Source organism: Schistocerca cancellata, chromosome 3 (genome assembly GCF_023864275.1).
Source record: "Schistocerca cancellata isolate TAMUIC-IGC-003103 chromosome 3, iqSchCanc2.1, whole genome shotgun sequence".
Classification (NCBI taxonomy): Eukaryota; Metazoa; Arthropoda; class Insecta; order Orthoptera; family Acrididae; genus Schistocerca; species Schistocerca cancellata.
The window spans coordinates 606,488,954-606,508,140 of record NC_064628.1 but is presented as its reverse complement, the minus strand read 5'-3'; positions in this window follow the sequence as shown (position 1 = coordinate 606,508,140).

Genomic DNA, 19,187 nt, shown 5'->3' with positions numbered 1-19,187 from the left:
ACATCGGGAGAGAGCAGAATGGGCCGCTCTGTGGAATTCACGGACTTCGAACGTGGTCAGGTTATTGGGTGTCACTCGTGTCATACGTCTGTAAGCGAGATTTCCACATTCCTACATATCCCTAGGTCCACTGTTTCCGATGTGATACTGAAGTGGAAACGTGAAGGGACAGTATAGCACAAAAGCGTACAGGCCGACCTCGTCTGTTGACTGACTGAGCCTTCTGACGGTCGAAGAGGGTCGTAATGTACACTCCTGGAAATTGAAATAAGAACACCGTGAATTCATTGTCCCAGGAAGGGGAAACTTTATTGACACATTACTGGGGTCAGATACATCACATGATCACACTGACAGAACCACAGGCACATAGACACAGGCAACAGAGCATGCACAATGTCGGCACTAGTACAGTGTATATCCACCTTTCGCAGCAATGCAGGCTGCTATTCTCCCATGGAGACGATCGTAGAGATGCTGGATGTAGTCCTGTGGAACGGCTTGCCATGCCATTTCCACCTGGCGCCTCAGTTGGACCAGCGTTCGTGCTGGACGTGTAGACCGCGTGAGACGACGCTTCAACCAGTCCAAAACATGCTCATTGGGGACAGATCCGGAGATCTTGCTGGCCAGGGTAGTTGACTTACACCTTCTAGAGCACGTTGGGTGGCACGGGATACATGCGGACGTGCATTGTCCTGTTGGAACAGCAAGTTCCCTTGCCGGTCTAGGAATGGTAGAACGATGGGTTCGATGACGGTTTGGATGTACCGTGCACTATTCAGTGTCCCCTCGACGATCACCAGTGGTGTACGGCCAGTGTAGGAGATCGCTCCCCACACCATGATGCCGGGTGTTGGTCCTGTGTGCCTCAGTCGTATGCAGTCCTGATTGTGGCGCTCACCTGCACGGCGCCAAACACGCATACGACCATCATTGGCACCAAGGCAGAAGCGACTCTCATCGCTGAAGACGACACGTCTCCATTCGTCCCTCCATTCACGCCTGTCGCGACACCACTGGAGGCGGGCTGCACGATGTTGGGGCGTGAGCGGAAGACGGCCTAACGGTGTGCGGGACCGTAGCCCAGCTTCATGGAGACGGTTGCGAATGGTCCTCGCCGATACCCCAAGAGCAACAGTGTCCCTAATTTGCTGGGAAGTGGCGGTCTTGGCGTGCATCCGTGCGTCGCTGCGGTCCAGTCCCAGGTCGGCGGGCACGTGCACCTTCCGCCGACCACTGGCGACAACATCGATGTACTGTGGAGACCTCACGCCCCACGTGTTGAGCAATTCGGCGGTACGTCCACCCGGCCTCCCGCATGCCCACTATACGCCCTCGCTCAAAGTCCGTCAACTGCACATGCGGTTCACGTCCACGCTGTCGCGGCATGCTACCAGTGTTAAAGACTGCGATGGAGCTCCGTATGCCACGGCAAACTGGCTGACACTGACGGCAGCGGTGCCCAAATGCTGCGCAGATAGCGCCATTCGACGGCCAACACCGCGGTTCCTGGTGTGTCCGCTGTGCCGTGCGTGTGATCATTGCTTGTACAGCCCTCTCGCAGTGTCCGGAGCAAGTATGGTGGGTCTGACACACCGGTGTCAATGTGTTCTTTTTTCCATTTCCAGGACTGTATAATAGGCAGACATCCATCCAGAACATCACACAGGAATTCCAAACTGCATCAGGATCCACTGCAAGTACTGTGACAGGCGGGAGGAGAGGAAATTGAATTTCAGGTTGAACTGCTGCTCATAAGCCACACATCACGCTGGTAAATGCCAAACGACGCCTCGCTTGGTGTGAGAATCGTAAACATTGGACGATTGAATGGTGGAAAGACGTTGTGTGAAGTGACGAATCACGGTACACAATGTGGCGATCCGGTGACAGGGTGTGGTTATGGCGAATGCTCGGTGAACGTCATCTGCCGGCATGAGTGGTACCAACAGTAATATTCGTAGGCAGTGGTGTTATGGTGTGGTCGTGTTTTTCGTGGACGGGGCTTACACCCCTTGTCATTTAGCGTGGCACTACCACAGCACAGGCCTACATTGATGCTTTGAACACGCTGTTAAAGAGCAATTCGGGGATGGCGAATGCATCTTGCAACACGATCGAACAACTGTTCATAATGAACGGCCAGTGACGGACTGATTACACGACAATAACATCCCTGTAATGGACTGGCCTACACAGTCATGACTTGAATGCTATAGTACAGCTTTGGGATATTTTGGAGCGCCGACTACGTGCCAAGCCTCTCCTCAGTGCAGCATTTCGTGAATAATGGGCTGCCATTCCCCAAGAAACCTTCCAGCACCTGATTGAAGGTATGCCTGCAAGAGTGTAAGCTGGCATCAAGGCTAAGAGTGGGCACACACCATATTGAATTCCAGTGTTACCGATGGAGGGCGCCACGAACTTGTAAGTCATCTTCAGCCAGGTGTCCGGATTCTTTTGAACACGTAGTGTAAGTTCAGGGCCACAAAAGACGTCGTCTGACAGTTCAGTCATAGGTCACTTAAAATTAGCTGTCAACAGAGCGTCTCGCGCTTCCGTCATATCTTACGGCAGCCGCTTCCCAGCATTGATCCTCGTTACCATTGATAGCATTTGTATGGTGACCTGGCGTGTTTTGTGTGGCGCTGCAACCGAGCGGTAGCCGTCAGTCGATGTAGCAACACTGTAGCGGCAAGTGACTGGCGTCAACTGTCAAGTAATTTTAATTGGACTACAGTGCAACGCTCTCACTTTCGCAGCGTGCCGCTTTCGATTGTTTACAGCTGTCGTAGCCGAGAGTGCATCGCTGCAGAGGTCGGCGCACACGCCGTCGCTACCTGTCGGCTCGTGTGCTGTCCAGCCTCGCAGTCTGCGCCATGTTACAGCGACAGTACGTCCTAATTAATGGCAGCACAGTAGCGCGTAGCGCCAGTCACGTGGCCGTCAGTACGCTGACCGGCGAATACTCGAGCATTCCGCCGGCTGCCACAAGGCATACGAGAATGCACCACAGACTACGTAATGCGGGGTAACCACAATGTGTGATCCGGTACATTGGATCACTGATCTGAGACTTCCGCGATTCAATTTCGTAATTCCAGGGCCAACGTCACATTACTGAATGTTTATTAGTTGTGAATGGCTGTCTTCTGCAGCGAAGTACTCTGAGCTATCACAACGGAGAACAAGCGAAAGCGATTCACTCCTAAAGTGAGAGCATTGCCCTATAGTCCGATTAAAACTACTTGACAGATGACACTTGTCACTTTCCGTTGCAGTATTGCGACATTGGCTGCTGGCTATCTCTCGGCTGTAGGTGCCACACATAACAAGGTAACCTGACAAATACTGTTAATGTGTAACGCGGAGCAATGCTGGAAGCGGATGCCGCAAGATACGACGGAAGTGCGAGACGCTCTGTCGACAGCTCGTTTTAAGTGACGACTGACTGAACTGCGTCAGACGATGCGTTTTGTGGCCCTGAACTTAAACTTACATCCTTAGCTAACCACAACCTCTTGATGTGCAGTGTATCTGAGAAAACGGTGGTCAGCAGTCTGCGGTAGAATTAAAATCAGTATGAACCATGGACCTTGCCGTTGGTGGGGAGGCTTGCGTGCCTCAGCGATACAGATAGCCGTACCGTAGGTACAACCACAACGGAGGGGTATCCGTTGAGAGGCCAGACAAACGTGTGGTTCCTGAAGAGGGGCAGGAGCCTTTTCAGTAGTTGCAAGGGCAACAGTCTGGATGATTGACTGATCTGGCCTTGTAACAATAACCAAAACGGACAAGCTGTGCTGGTACTGCGAACGGCTGAAAGCAAGGGGAAACTACGGCCGTAATTTTTCCCGAGGGCATGCAGCTTTACTGTATGATTTGGGAGAGCCAGTCCTGACAAAACTCTACCACCTGGTGAGCAAGATGTATGAAACAGGCGAAATACCCTCAGACTTCAAGAAGAATATAATAATTGAAATCCCAAAGAAAGCAGGTGTTGACAGATGTGAAAATTACCGAACTATCAGTTTAATAAGCCACAGCTGCAAAATACTAACACGAATTCTTTACAGACGAATGGAAAAATTAGTAGAAGCCGACCTCGGGGAAGATCAGTTTGGATTCCGTAGAAATACTGGAACACGTGAGACAATACTGACCTTACGACTTATCTTAGAAGAAAGATTAAGGAAAGGCAAACCTACGTTTCTAGCATTTGTGGACTTAGAGAAAGCTTTTGACAATGTTGACTGGAATACTATCTTTCAAATTCTAAAGGTGGCAGGGGTAAAATACAGGGAGCGAAAGGCTATTTACAATTTGTACAGAAACCAGATGGCAGTTATAAGAGTCGAGGGGCATGAAAGGGAAGCAGTGGTTGGGAAGGGAGTAAGACAGGGTTGTAGCCTCTCCCCGATGTTATTCAATCTGTATACTGAGCAAGCAGTAAAGGAAACAAAAGAAAAATTTGGAGTAGGTATTAAAATCCATGGAAAAGAAATAAAAACTTTGAGGTTCGCCGATGACATTGTAATTCTGTCAGAGACAGCAAAGGACTTGGAAGAGCAGTTGAACGGAATGGATGGTGTCTTGAAGGGAGGATGTAAGATGAACATCAACAAAAGCAAAACGAGGATAATGGAATGTAGTCGAATTAAGTCGGGTGATGCTGAGGGAATTATATTAGGAAATGAGACACTTAAAGTAGTAAAGGAGGTTTGCTATTTGGGGAGCAAAATAACTGATGATGGTCGAAGTAGAGAGGATATAAAATGTAGACCGGCAATGGCAAGGAAAGAGTTTCTGAAGAAGAGAAATTTGTTAACATCGAGTATAGATTTAAGTGTCAGGAAGTCATTTCTGAAAGTATTTGTATGGAGTGTAGCCATGTATGGAAGTGAAACATGGACGGTAAATAGTTTGGACAAGAAGAGAATAGAAGCTTTCGAAATGTGGTGCTACAGAAGAATGCTGAAGATTAGATGGGTAGATCACATAACTAATGAGGAAGTATGGAACAGGATTGGGGAGAAGAGAAGTTTGTGGCACAACTTGACCAGAAGAAGGGATCGGTTGGTAGGACATGTTCTGAGGCATCAAGGGATCACCAATTTAGTATTGGAGGGCAGCGTGGAGGGTAAAAATCGTAGGGGGAGACCAAGAGATGAATACACTAAGCAGATTCAGAAGGATGTAAGTTGCAGTAGGTATTGGGAGATGAAGAAGCTTGCACAGGATAGAGTAGCACGGAGAGCTGCATCAAACCAGTTTCAGGACTGAAGACCACAATAACAACATCGGTTTGTTCACGGCGATTAAAACTAACCTCTACGAGCAGACTCAAGACAAAAAAATTTTAAATGAAGCGCTAAAAGCAAACTGTAATTTCTCGGTATCGTCGGTTACCTGAAACTATCCTCACATTGGCTACGTGGACTACCATGTTACCAGCCAATGAGCAGTGCGGCTTGGATCTTGGTCGCAGATTATAGGCATCATAGGCACGTTCTGAGAGAAAAAAATAAAGATAGGAAGAAAAATTAGAGTAAAGAAAAAAGTCAAAATGACGATAAAATTTGCACTTAAACCGATTCTGCGAATGAAAACAATAATCAAGGTCCTTGATTAGATTCAGTAATAATAATAACTACAGTACAAAAGAGTCTCGGTGCAGTAGGGTAACGAGTTCATTCTGCAACTGGCACTGTTTCTCCTCCAGAACAGGAAGGAAGAAAGAGGGACATTGTTGTACATAATTGGGGACAACATTTCGTGTTTTTAATAGTTAAAAATGTCGTCATTGTATTCTCTAACTCCTTTCTTTTCTCAACGCTGTCTTGTGGTTGCCGGATTCGCTTTGTGAATCAAAATTCGGAACCCTGGGATGCGATGGAAAGACGTACACTTTTACTCCAGCCACCATATTCCTGAACTAATACAACGTGTACTATACATGTGTGATGTCTGTTCTGTCGAACATGTCCGGCAGAACAGGCACCACTGCATTTAATACAGCAGCCATAAATATCAATATCCCGAGGGAGGCAAATACGTCACCCGCTATTGTGTACTGTTGTCTTCGAAGGCGAAAGCTGAAAATTTGTGCCGGACCAGGGCTCCAACCCGAGTTTTCAGTTTTATGTGAGCGGTCGTCTTAACATCTCAGCTGTCTGAGCACACATTCAGGTCTGACCCAATTGCATCACTTTTTGCATACTACTAACAATTTCAGTGCTGGGCCATCAAGAAGTGTCGGTGTGCGAACAGTTCAACGAAACATTATCGATTTCGGCTTTCGGAGCCGAAAGCCCTCTCATGTACCCTTAATGACTGGACGACACAAAGCTTTTTGCCTTGCCTGGGTCCGTCAACACAGAAAGTAGACTGCTGATAACTGGAAACATGTTGCCTGGTCGGACGAGTCTCGTTTCAAATTGTATCGAGCGGATGGACTTGTATGGGCATAGAGACAACCTCATGAATCAATGGACGCTGCATGTCAACAGGGAACTGTTCAAGCTGGTGGAGGCTCTGTAATGGATTGGGGCGTGTGCAGTTGGACTGATATGGGATCCCTGGCACGTCTACATACGAGTCTGACAGGTGACACGTTCGTAAGCATCCTGTCTGGTCACCTGCATCCATTCATGTGCGTTGTGCATTCCGACGGTCTTGGGCAATTCCAGCAGGGCAATATGACACCCCACACGCCAGAATTGCTACAGGGTGGTTCCAGGAACAATCTTCTGAGTTTTAACGCTTAGTCTGGCCACCAAACTCTCCAGACATGAACATTGTTGAGCATATAAGGGATTCCTTGCAACGTGCTGTTCCGAAGAGATCTCCAACCCCTTGTGCTCTGACACATTTGTGGACAGCCCTGCAGGATTCATGGTGTCGGTACCCTGCAGCACTACTTGAGACATTAGCCGAGTCGATGCCACGTCGTGTTGTGGCATGCGTGCTCGCGGAGTCCCCACATGATATTAGGCACGTTGCTGTTACTGTTTTCTGCAATGTACATATTTGTAGAACTGCCAGCAAACAAAATGACATAAATTTTAGTGAAAGCTGCAATCTGAAATACAGCTACATTTCCTTTGACCTACTCAGCACCCTTATTTATCTACAAAGGAAGTAAATATTGTCTCTCTGACCGCAAACTATGTTTTGAGACTTGAAAGAGTCGATGGAAATTGGACAAATCTATAAGTTCCGTTCGAAGGCCGCACAGTCCGGAATCGGTATGCCAGTCAGGCAAACGCTCCGTGAGCACGTGCCTAATATCATGTGGGGACTCCGCGAGCACGCATGCCACAACACGACGTGGCATCGACTCGGCTAATGTCTCAATGCACCACGGAATATTACCGATTAGTAGAAAACCGCGTTCTGCAGGTTGAAGAAGTCCTTAAATACCTGCTGCACATCCCGATGCGATAGAAACTGCCGACCCTTATCGTCTTTATTATGGTCCCAAATGTGTGATAACCGCATGAGGAGATATCGGAACCATAGGGCGGCAGCTCGAGTTTCTCTCCTCTACCTTGCCGTGACCTCTGCCTTACGGCATTAGCGATGTGGGGACGTGCGCTATAGTGAACTTGGATAACCAGTCCACAACGATACTTTTCTACAGATACGTTGCCCCATACACACTCTTCATTCTCCGATTGATATTAACCGGTGTTTGTCTTTTGCACTGGTCCTGCTTGGACGCATTTGGTAGTAACGCCGCCATAATTCACGTTCCAACATTTACCTCATGGACGTTGGAAAAGCACGAGTACAATGCTATACCCTTGCCTACATGTTGGTGCTCATATACAAGCATCCGAATCGCATTGCGTTGTTGCATATAGGCTGCAGCAACGCCCTCTAACAAAAATTTATTGATCGAAACTTTTATCTAATTATCCGACAGAGTTCAATCTCAAGACTTAGTTTACGATGAGAGAGACGATATTTAATTTGTACTCTAACTTTAATTTTGCTGTTTTTTCATATAACTAAATTTATTGTGACATGACGGTAATGTATCGGATGATGGACGTTAGCACGGTTACTCACAAATGTATACTTCCTTGTATGTTTAGAAAATAAAAATGGTTATTTATAGTTCCAATGATGCAATCTCTCACTCGTTTCTAAACGGGGATGAAGTATACGCTATATTTTGTCATGTTTGAAATTTCCCGTAGCAAACCGATGTCGCGTCCGCATTTGTTAATCAGTGTTGAAGTCGCTGCTGCAACGTATGAGTCAGAGGGCAGTTTACGTCATGTTAGACGCTAATGGTCTACCCCCTACTTTTCAAATTGCTGCAGAACATAAAACAGGGTAGTGACACACATATTGAATGTCTCACAAATCGAGACCAATGGCATTAATACTCCAACACTTCGATTGATACAATGTCTGGAAGGTACCCGTCGGGAAGGGGAAGTACGAGAGTGACTTTGCCTACAGAAGAAAGCTGATTCATTAAAGATCGCCATATAACTGTTTCACTATTTCAGTACTCGGCCTAAATGTGCTGTGCTGTGCTGTGCTGTGCTGTGCTGTGCTGTGCTGTCCCATAAGTTCTAACTTCAATCGACGTTTCGTAACCACGAATGTTCTTAAATCTGGAACAGCAATCTCATTAATTCAGCAGAAATATTTTGCTTTCAAAGTTATCTGGAAAAATGTGTAGAGGGTGTTGGCGTCTATAACAGCTCTTACACATGTGGAACTACTTATATGAAAGCATAAGACATTAAATAATAAACGTACCTAATGTGCAGCAACGGAATGAGCATTCCATGTTAATGCGTAAAATTTGAAATTGTAAAATGAAGTGAAAATGAGATACAAAGCTGGTGTGTGTAGTTACGTAAAGGATTAAATATTGTTCAACAAACAAACAAAAAAGAATAGTGGCACATCTACCCGTACTTTATTAGCTCAGATACCGGAGTACAAAGTCGTAATTACAGCGCCGGAACGTGTTGCGTGTAAGTTCCACGTTATACGACTCCCTAATTGCTCTCATGCATCCCGATAGCAACTCTGCCAAGATGCTGCTTAATTAACTTAATTAGAAGCACTAGATACAATGGAACTGAATTAATATTTACTTCAGTCTGAGCATTTGCAACCAAAACCTAAGCTAACTGCAGTTAGTAATAAACCCATTTGTTACAACAAACAATACTACCTTGTCCATAACAACACTACAAATGCGGAAGTTACACTGACTGTTCCGCTTTCACGACTAAACTGCTCAACCGATTTTCATAAAATTTTGTGCAGATATAGCTTGAGCGTTGAGGAAGACCATAGAGTACTTTAGAAAATGTGTAGAACAGCAAATTTATTGATTTGAAGAATTTAACAGAGAAATATGGAACAATAATTACTCTTTGAAAAATCTGTTTAGTCTTTGACTTTCGTTTTATCATATTCGTGAAAATGCTTTTATTGTTTGATATGTTCTACATAACACGATTCACCGTAATGAATGAAATGCTTATACAATCCTGTAGGTGCTGAATCCATATTTCCGTATTAATATCAGACACAAACACGTCATATTTTAGCCGCTGAGCTTCATGAGTTTCTTAAAACTTCTTTGTTGCATTCAAATTTACGCGAAAAGTTCGTCGATATGCGGTTAACGTTGCTGACAAGGTACAATTCCGGCGCGGGTCTGGCTGTGTGCATTGTCCTCATCATCATTTTACCTTCATTGACGTCTAAGTCACACAACTGGAGACAAATAAAAAGGCTTCCGCCAAGCTCCCGAGCATCACAACCTGGATCTCCCGCCAAGAGAGCCATACGCACAAATTATTCATTTTAGTAATACGCGTGTGCAACCGTGGGTAACACACAGAATAGAAAGCCTATACAATCTTCAAAATGTTTAATCCATACCAATCCATACTTCCATACAAGTAATATAAATGCGACTAAACCACTGATCCGATATACATGAAATCTGGCGTGAGATAGCTTAAACCCTGTCGCAGAAGATAGCTGTGTAGTAGAAGCAGAAGATGTTTATTTATTTGTAGAATATTACGCAAATTAAAGAAAAATATGTGCACTTTGAAAAATTTACTCACTGTTTCACTTTTAAATTATTGTCACATCTGTGAAAATCCTTTTTTAATTATATGTTCCACGTAATATGATTCAACGTAATCAATACAGTATACATTCAATTCTCTACGTGTTAAATACACACTTCCATTCTAATACCAACAAATCACTTTGTTATGTTTTTACGATACTGCCGCTTAACCGATTCCAATGGTACAGCTATAGCTTTCAGCCCGATGAAGGCCATAGGCTAATTTAGAAAGTTGTACTTTTTTAGTATTATTAACATTTTCAAATGTGGAGTACATGAGTGACTTGCAGACGTCTCTGGCTTGATTGTCTGTGACTCTTAGTGACTATAGATTTCTCGGTGACAGTGCAAATCCAATGTTACTATGCGCATGCTTTATGATATTGAGTTCCTGCAGCACTTGGCATAGCTGGAGAATTTTTGTGGAGATAGAACAATAAAATCGGACGGTAAGTCCGAGAACCACATTTAAAGCTATTACTATAAGCCTCGCAAGCGTAAGTGTTACTTAGCGTATAGTTCTAAGAGAGCTCAGGCAGCGGAAGTTAATCGAATCGAACAATTCTCTGCGCAATCTCTTGTCCACCGGAACTTGCACGCAGAAACTTCAGGTAGCCTTAAGAGCTACAGAGACATTAGAACAGTCACAAGCCCGTCGCAATTTAGATGCCGAGCGTCATGCGTCTCTTACAGCTTCCAACACGCTTGAAGACTCACAATCTGGGCGTCATTTAAGGGCTGTACGACAAACAAAGAGTCGTACCTTTGCATGTCGAACCTGGGATGCTTTAGCGAGGCTGCATTTGATTAAAATCTATTAACTGATTATGTTAATCATACATTAGATGTCATAGAGGCATGAACCAAAAACATGGGCATTTATAAGGCTTTAAAATGGAAAGGAGAAATGATTCGAAGGTGTTGCTCTGGTGCCAAAATCTCAAATGGTTCAAATGGCTCTGAGCACTATGGGACTCAACTTCTGAGGTCATTAGTCCCCTAGAACTTAGAACTACTTAAACCTAACTAACCTAAGGACGTCACACACATCCATGCCCGAGGCAGGATTCGAACCTGCGACCGTAGCGGTCTCGCGGTTCCAGACTGCAGCGCCTAGAACCGCACGGCAACTTCGGCCGGCCCAAAATCTCATATCCAGTGCTAGGTGAACGAGAGAGACCCCTAAAAATTCCACTTTTGCACGTATGTAATGAATCGAGATACTTCTTTAAATATAATTAGAAAATGTAATGCAGGCTTTCAGATTCGATGTACAGTAAAATAATACAAACACATTCACTATGTACCTACACACAGGCACTGCATACATTTTTTAAACGTATGTCTCAACGCCACTATATACACAGACATATCGTAAAACTACTAGCTTGCTTATTCGCCATCACTCATCATAACAAATCATCATAACAAAACCGCCGTGCCGGGTAGCCGCGCCGTCTTGGGCGCCTTGCCAAGGTTCGTGCGGTTCCCCCCGTTGGCGTTTCGTGTCCTCCCTCGGGCATGGGTGTCTGTGTTGTCCTTAGCGTAAGTTAGTTCAAGTTATATTAAGTAGTGTGTAAGCCTAGGGACTGATGACCTCAGCAGTTTCTTCCCATAGGAACTTACCACAAACAACAAAACTACTGATATGCGAACGAAGCAGCGGGTAACAGCTAGTCTTCTTTTCTTCCTTAGCGTTTGTCCCGCGTGCTGGCGGAGTCCGCTGTTTTGGGTCGCTGTCGCCACTTCTTGTGATCTTGTGTCTGATCAAGGTGAAGACCTGAGATCTTGAGGTCTTCATGGAGGTGGCAAGCCATCACTGCTTTGATCCTCCTGCTGGCCGTTTCCTACTAACATTTAGGTTGAAACTAGTCTTTGCCACTGATGTCTTGTCTGCTCTAAAGACATGCCCGTACCAACGTAGGCGGCTTTCTCTCATTTTGTCTGCTATTGGTGCAACACCGTGTATCCAGCGAACTTCATTATTTGTGGCGTGGTAATGCAATGTTAATACCGATGTCCATCTAAGCATTTTCGTCTCCATAACAGCATACTTTGCTCTGCTTCCTTTGTTGAACGCCAGCATTCAGCCCCATACAGTGCAATAGGACGGATTATCGATAGGTATACTTTTGATGTGAGCCTGTTTGGAATTTTCTTGTCGCATAGTACTCCAGTAACGGAACGCCTTTTGAGGCACGTGCTGCTAAGGCGGTTGGAGATTTTTGCACTGAGAGCTCCATCGGTAGCAATGGTCGAGCCCCAGGTACTTAAAAGTCCTTGCTGTTGGGAGGTCAACACCATTGATTCTGATGGTTACAGAATCATTTAAATCTCTGGAAAGGTAAATGTTTTCAACAAAATGGTTCAAATGGCTCTGAGCACTATGGGACTCAACTGCTGTGGTCATAAGTCCCCTAGAACTTAGAACTACTTAAACCTAACTAACCTAAGGACATCACACACATCCAGGCCCGAGGCAGGATTCGAACCTGCGACCGTAGCGGTCGTGCGGTTCCAGACTGTAGCGCCTTTAACCGCTCGGCCACTCCGGCCGGCGTTTTCAACACATGGAGCCATAGTCGTACATTTGCAAGGCGGTCATTCCAGGCTTGCACTTGAAATTTCAGATCATTCTTATCTTCACTGGAGAGTAGCATATCGTCAGCGTACATTAACGTCCAGGGTGAGGTTTCCGCAGGTTTCTTGTGACGGTATCCATGACAGTGATAAATAGGAGTTATGAGAGAGCAGATCCCTGATGAACACCCACGGAATTATGGAACTCCTCAGATATTCCGGCAGCTGACTGTATCCGGCTCTTCGGGTTCTGGTAGAGCAGCCTGACCCACCTTACGAGCTCTTCAGCACAGCGAGCCAAATTAACTCGTGTGCCACTCGGTCAACGGTCGTTTCGAGGTCGAGAAAGGCAAAGTGTAGATGTCTTGACTTCTCACGATGCTTTTCGATAAGCAGGCGAGCTGCATATATAGCATTTGTCGTCGCACAGCCTTTCAAGAATCCACATTGATTGATGGAGAAACTGATAACTTATTAGATCCTTTTATCGATGATGAGCTCGAATACTTTCATGGTGTGGGATAGAAGGCGTATTGGGTGGTAGTTGTTACATTCAGGTGGACTTCCTTTCCACTTCCAAATTGGAATTGTTGTGTTACTTGTCCAGTCAGCTGGAATCTTTCCCTCCTCAATGATCTTATTAAAGCAATCCGTCGACCATTCAGCTGAATCTCAGTGTTCTGAATTCCACATGTCTGCTGGAAGATCATCTGGCCCCGCTGCCTTTCCATTTTTCATTTTCCGTAATGATTCGACAACCTCATCCTTGGTGACTGGTGCAATGGGTCCCTTTACTGAACACTGTGATTGGAGTATGTGGAAACTCCTCATAGTAAACTTCCTAGAGGTATTTCTTTCATCGCTGTGCTACTTTCTTTCTCCTGGATACGTTTGACTTCTTCATTGATTCACCAGAATTTTTCAATGTCTGCAGTTAGTTTATGGCGCTGCTTCGCCAATCGATAAATTTCTCGTTCTCTAGTAGGTGTTTCTAGTTTATCGCAGACTTGGCTGAAGTGGGCTGATTTGGCTGCCGCAACTGCTTTCTTTGTTGCATTCCTAGCTTCATGATAATCCTTCCAGATTTCATCTATCTTAGAGGCGAGGCACTTTTGTATAGCTGCTTTGTAAAGTGCACAGCCTTCTTCATCTCTCAGTCCAGAGCCATGTTTGCGATCGATTTTTCATCGGCCTGGTTTTCTGGTACCTAATTTTTCCTGGGCCGCTGTTATGACATGGTCTTTCAAGGCACCCTGTGTTGTTTCTACGTCAGCAATAGGAGGAAGAGTGATGGATAAAATAATGTCCCTTTCTGATTCTTTGAGTTACAACCATTTGGTACACGCTGGGCCATTGCATTCTCTCTTCCTTTGATTTGGAGGTTTGATGCGCACTTTGACAACTAGCGGGCGGTGTTGTGTAGCAGCTGTTTCGTATGGAATAGCTTTTGCATCCAAAACAAAGTTCGGGTCGCGACGCTGTACAAGAATGAAATCTATCAGGCTCATGTTGTTACCACTGTAGTAAGTCCAAAGATGGGGCACCCTCTTTTTGAAGGAGGTGTTCATGATGACTAGTTCGTGTGTTTCTGTGAAGTTCAATATTCTCTCCTCATCTACATTTCTATGTCCAGCCCCATTACTACCATGGCATCGGTATCCATGTGTATTTGAACCAACACGACCATTGAGACACCAAACACGATGAGAGTATCTTCAGGTGGCACTTCTAAGATCTTATCATCAAGCAACATCCTAAAGTCATCTTTTGCCTTTTGCGTGCAGCCTGTCTGCAGAGCATAACACGAGAATATATAGATGTCTCTTTCGTCCGTAGCCAAGACAACTTTCATCAAACGGTCGTCAAATCACTGTACATTTGCTACAGAGTCCAGAAATTTCAAGCTAACAACAATCCCAACTCCTTTGATATTTGGCTGCCATTATAGATGATTTTATATCCATCACCAATATCTTGTGAATTTCCTCCACTCCACGTGGTCTCCTGCACTGTTCATAGGTCAATTTCACGCCTTTTTAATGCTGCCGCTACTTCACTAGCTCTTCCTGTCATACAGCCGACATTAAGAGTGGCAACAGCTAGTACTAGCACATAATGCAGTTTCCATATAAAATAAGGTCACTGGATGTACGTTACCACTCTGTACGTGACATAATTTCAGCATTCAGCTGCTTGTTGTAGATCAGGCAGCCATTCACTATGCGTATTTGTTTACTGGGCCCCTGATTACGTTAGAGGATTCAGAGAAGATTTTCAATATCTCACCGATGATCTGATGTCACCAGAGTGGCACGACTTTATTCACCATGAAGCAAGGTGTCAGGTGTTATTTGGACGGCTCTACAAAGGTGTCAGTCCATCCTCGAAAGTAGCCTTGGCTTTAGAGAGAGACCGTAATTTCGACAAAAAGAAGTATTTTGAAACGCCGCTTTTCATGTACACGGTTTATAGACGATGACGAGGTAACAAATTTTTGGGGAAATAATTCAGATTTCAATGTAGGAGTGGGAGCTGCTTTCATAATATTATTGTGCTGAATGTATTGTGAAAAGTAACAAACGCAAGTATATGGTAGTATATTTTAGGAGATTCGAATTGAATCTCTCAGGCTACAGAATAAGCAGAGTCGACTTTTGGGGTGTTTATGTGTTGTTTAGTGTCAATTTCGACTACGAACGTAGGCTGTGACATGATGCAAGATCTCTCAAACTTATTTAACAGCGTTACCCAAGTTAATATTTTATTATTTGGATTGTTTTGAAAGGCCGCTTTGTGCAAACACTATATATTTCTCTTTATTCACCCACACATGTCTCTTCAGTGTGTCAAATTTTATTTCTGTAAAACATAATATAAAATTTATAATCATTCGTCAATAGTAGGCCTAAAAATTATAACGTGTGGGTTTTATTTGATTTGTTTAGATTGCTAGTTAAATTGCGTTATTATGCCCGTTTTGTTGTTTTTGACAGAATGTCATCCGAAAAGTAGTCGTTAAGAAAATTCTTTGTATATTTCGGAAGCGCTATTTCAATGGGTAGGGGTTATGTATATAATTGTATTTAGATCTATCGTGGAAATCTTTTTTCTACTGCCATTGAGTACACTGTTATCTATAAGATATTGTTCAGAACGTCAGTTCACAAATCGGGATTTGAGCAGATACTTTTCTCTCTATACTCAATGAGACGTGATATATTCTTGATGCTGCTCACTTGTTCATCGTTTGCATTATGTTCAATATGGCGCTAATTTTGAATGTTTCGTAAGAAGTATTGAGGTGCGTCTGCATGGGGGGAGGGGGGGGCAATGTATGTGACGTCGAGTGGTGTAATGTAATGTAAGGTGATGCGGTGTATGTGCGTCGATATACACTACTGACCATTAAAATTGTTACACCACGAAGATGACGTGGTACAGACGCGAAATTTAGCCGACAGGAAGAAGATGCTGTGATATGCAAATGATTAGCTTTTCAGAGCATTCACACAAGGTTGGCGCCGGTGGCGACACCTACAACGTGCTGACATGAGGAAAGTTTCCAACCGATTTCTTATACACCAACAGCAGTTGACCGGTGTTGCCTGGTGAAACGTTGTTGTGATTCCTCGTGTAAGGAGGAGAAATGCCTACCATCACGTTTCCGACTTTGATAAAGGTCAGATTGTAGCCTATCGCGATTGCGGTTTATCGTATCGCGACGTTGCTGCTCGCGTTGGTCGAGATCCAATTGCTGTTAGCAGAATATGCAATCGGTGGGTTCAGGAGGGTAATATTGAACGCCGTGCTGGATCCCAACGGCCTCGTATCACTAGCAGTCGAGATGACAGGCAACTTATCCGCATGGCTGTAACGGATCGTGCAGCCAAGTCTCGATCCCTGAGTCAACAAATGGGGACGTTTGCAAGACAACCATCTGCACGAACAGTTCGACGACGTTTGCAGCAGCATGGACTATCATCTCGGAGACCACGGCTGCGGTTACCCCTGACGCTGCATCACAGACAGGAGCACGTGCGAAGGTGTACTCAACGACGAACCTGGGTGCACGAATGTGCAAAACGTCATTTTTTCGGATCAATCCAGGTTCTGTTTACAGCATGATGGTCGCATCCGTGTTTGGCGACATCGCGGTGAACGCACATTGGAAGCGTGCATTCGTCATCGCCATACTGGCGTATCACCCGGCGTGACGGTATGGGGTGCCATTGGTTACACGTCTTTGAGCCGTGTATCGACTCGTGCTACACCTTGTGTTTAGATTGCACTGGTTTTTCCTTTCTTCCCCTGACATGTTTGTTTGATATGTCATTAAGTGGCTGCTTGGTTGTCTTTTCCCTCTGCTATCGATACCTGCGTTTTTGCTTCCGGGAAACTGCTATGGAGGAAGTGAGATCTTTGACCGGTTGTAACCTCTTGTGGTGGCGCGGAAGGAAGGGCGTTGCGCTCAGAGAGTGTGGTGGATACGGGAGGGCAGTGTGTCTCTCCAGCGTGAAGCAGGCTTGGTCGGTTGTACCGAGTCGCCACGTGATGTATGTCGGTTGTGTGTAACGAGCGGGTCGAGTTGACGGAAGAGCGCCCCACGTGCTGGTTGTATACAGAATCGCCCCACGAGTAGTTGCTGTTCATTTCGTCTTGGTGGGACGTTAACAAGCTTCTTTAAATCCTCCGTTTCAACACTGGAATTTTAAAGGAGACACCTAATATGAAGGAGCGGTCACTACCCGTCAATGTTGCAGAGAAGACGTGAACTCCGGTGACAGAGCGTGTTGTCGCGTGACCGTGGCGTGTTGGGTACGATGGCAAGGCGTGCACTGTCGGATGTGTGGATCCTTGCCATCGGAGCTCGTGTACTGCCTGCTCGAGCATAATTGCAAATTAAGTTCGTGGAAGTTTTGATCATTAAGTGATAATTTTGTGTAACCAGCGTCTCTTCTGCCCTGTGGCCTCCGGCGACCGGGTTTCCTGTCCTTGGCACAGGTGTAATTGAAGACAGTGATATTTCCTACTCCTCTCGTTACTGTCCGACGGGAGGTGTAGTTTGGGCAGTTTAATAGTTTCGCAATTCTGTCGTGGGTTATGAGTAAATTCATGCTTCTTGTTGGTTGATCATGTGGTCACTCATTCAGGACTGCGTGGTGTAATGTTTATTTGAACAAGGTTAGCTCTAATTCTGTCAGCACGTTGCGCCATCTTATAACAAGTTTTCGCTGGCCAAAAGTCGGTGCAGTGACCAGCCTGAGAGTGGCAAATGTGTTTACGGGCGTATTTAAATTGCTCAGTATTCTGTCTAGCCTGAGCATCCCTGAGTGGGTGACTTGTGGCCGCCTTACACGGCTCCGTCATATCTGTTATGTTCTAATGATATTCCAGGACACTTTTGTTTAAAATAATTTTACATTCCTCCAAGTTTGTAAATTCCTTTTATTGCCATTAACAGTGTGTTTGCTGAGACCAGTTTAATTTTTTAATGGTAGTGTTGGTAGCTTCACTACCTCACCGTACTTTATTAACAAAGTTCTGTATTTACTTTAGTAGCCTGTTAACTAATGTTCTTTAATTTTTACAAAAATTGTTGTATTGCTATAACTTACTTTGATTGGCGTTAGCGGCGTGTTTTAAAAGGTAGTTTATTGCCGTACTGCTAGTTTCTGTGTCTTTTTAATAATTTTTTTAAGACTCTTGTATTGCTATAAATTACTTGATTGCCGTTAGCGGCGTGTTTTAAAAGGTTGTTTATTGCCATACTGCTAGCGTCTGTGTTTTTTTTAAAGTTTACGTTGTTGTATTGCTATAAATTACTTGATTGCCGTTAGCGGCGTGTTTAAAAGGCTGTTTATTGCCGTACTGCTAGTTTCTGTAAGATACGAATAAAACATTTGTGAAAATCTCAACTCGACTGTAAACTACAAGAAATTTGGCCCCGTTTCCCAACTTGTGGTGTGGCTTGTAGTAACAGTAAACACTGTGTGTGTCAGTCTCGGTCACCTCTTGTTCGCATTGACGGCACTTTGAACAGTAGACGTTACATTTCAGATGTGTTACTACCCGTGGCTCTAGCCTTTATCGATCCCTGCGAAACCCTACATTTCAGCAGGATAACGCACGACCGCATGTTGCAGGTTCTGTACGGGCCTTTCTGGATACAAAAAATGTTCGACTGCTGCCCTGGCCAGCACATTCTCCAGATCTCTCACCAAATGAAAACGTCTGGACAATGGTGGCCGAACCACCGGCTCGTCACAATACGCCCGTCACTACTCTCGATGAACTGTGGTATTGTGTTGAAGCTGCATGGGCAGCTGTACTTGTACACGCCATCCGAGCTCTGTTCGGCTCAATGCCCAGGCGTATCAAGGCCGTTATTACGACCAGAGGTGGTTGTTCTAGATACTGATTTCTCAGGATCTATGCAACCAAATTGCGTGAATATGTAATCACATGTCAGTTCTAGTATAATTTA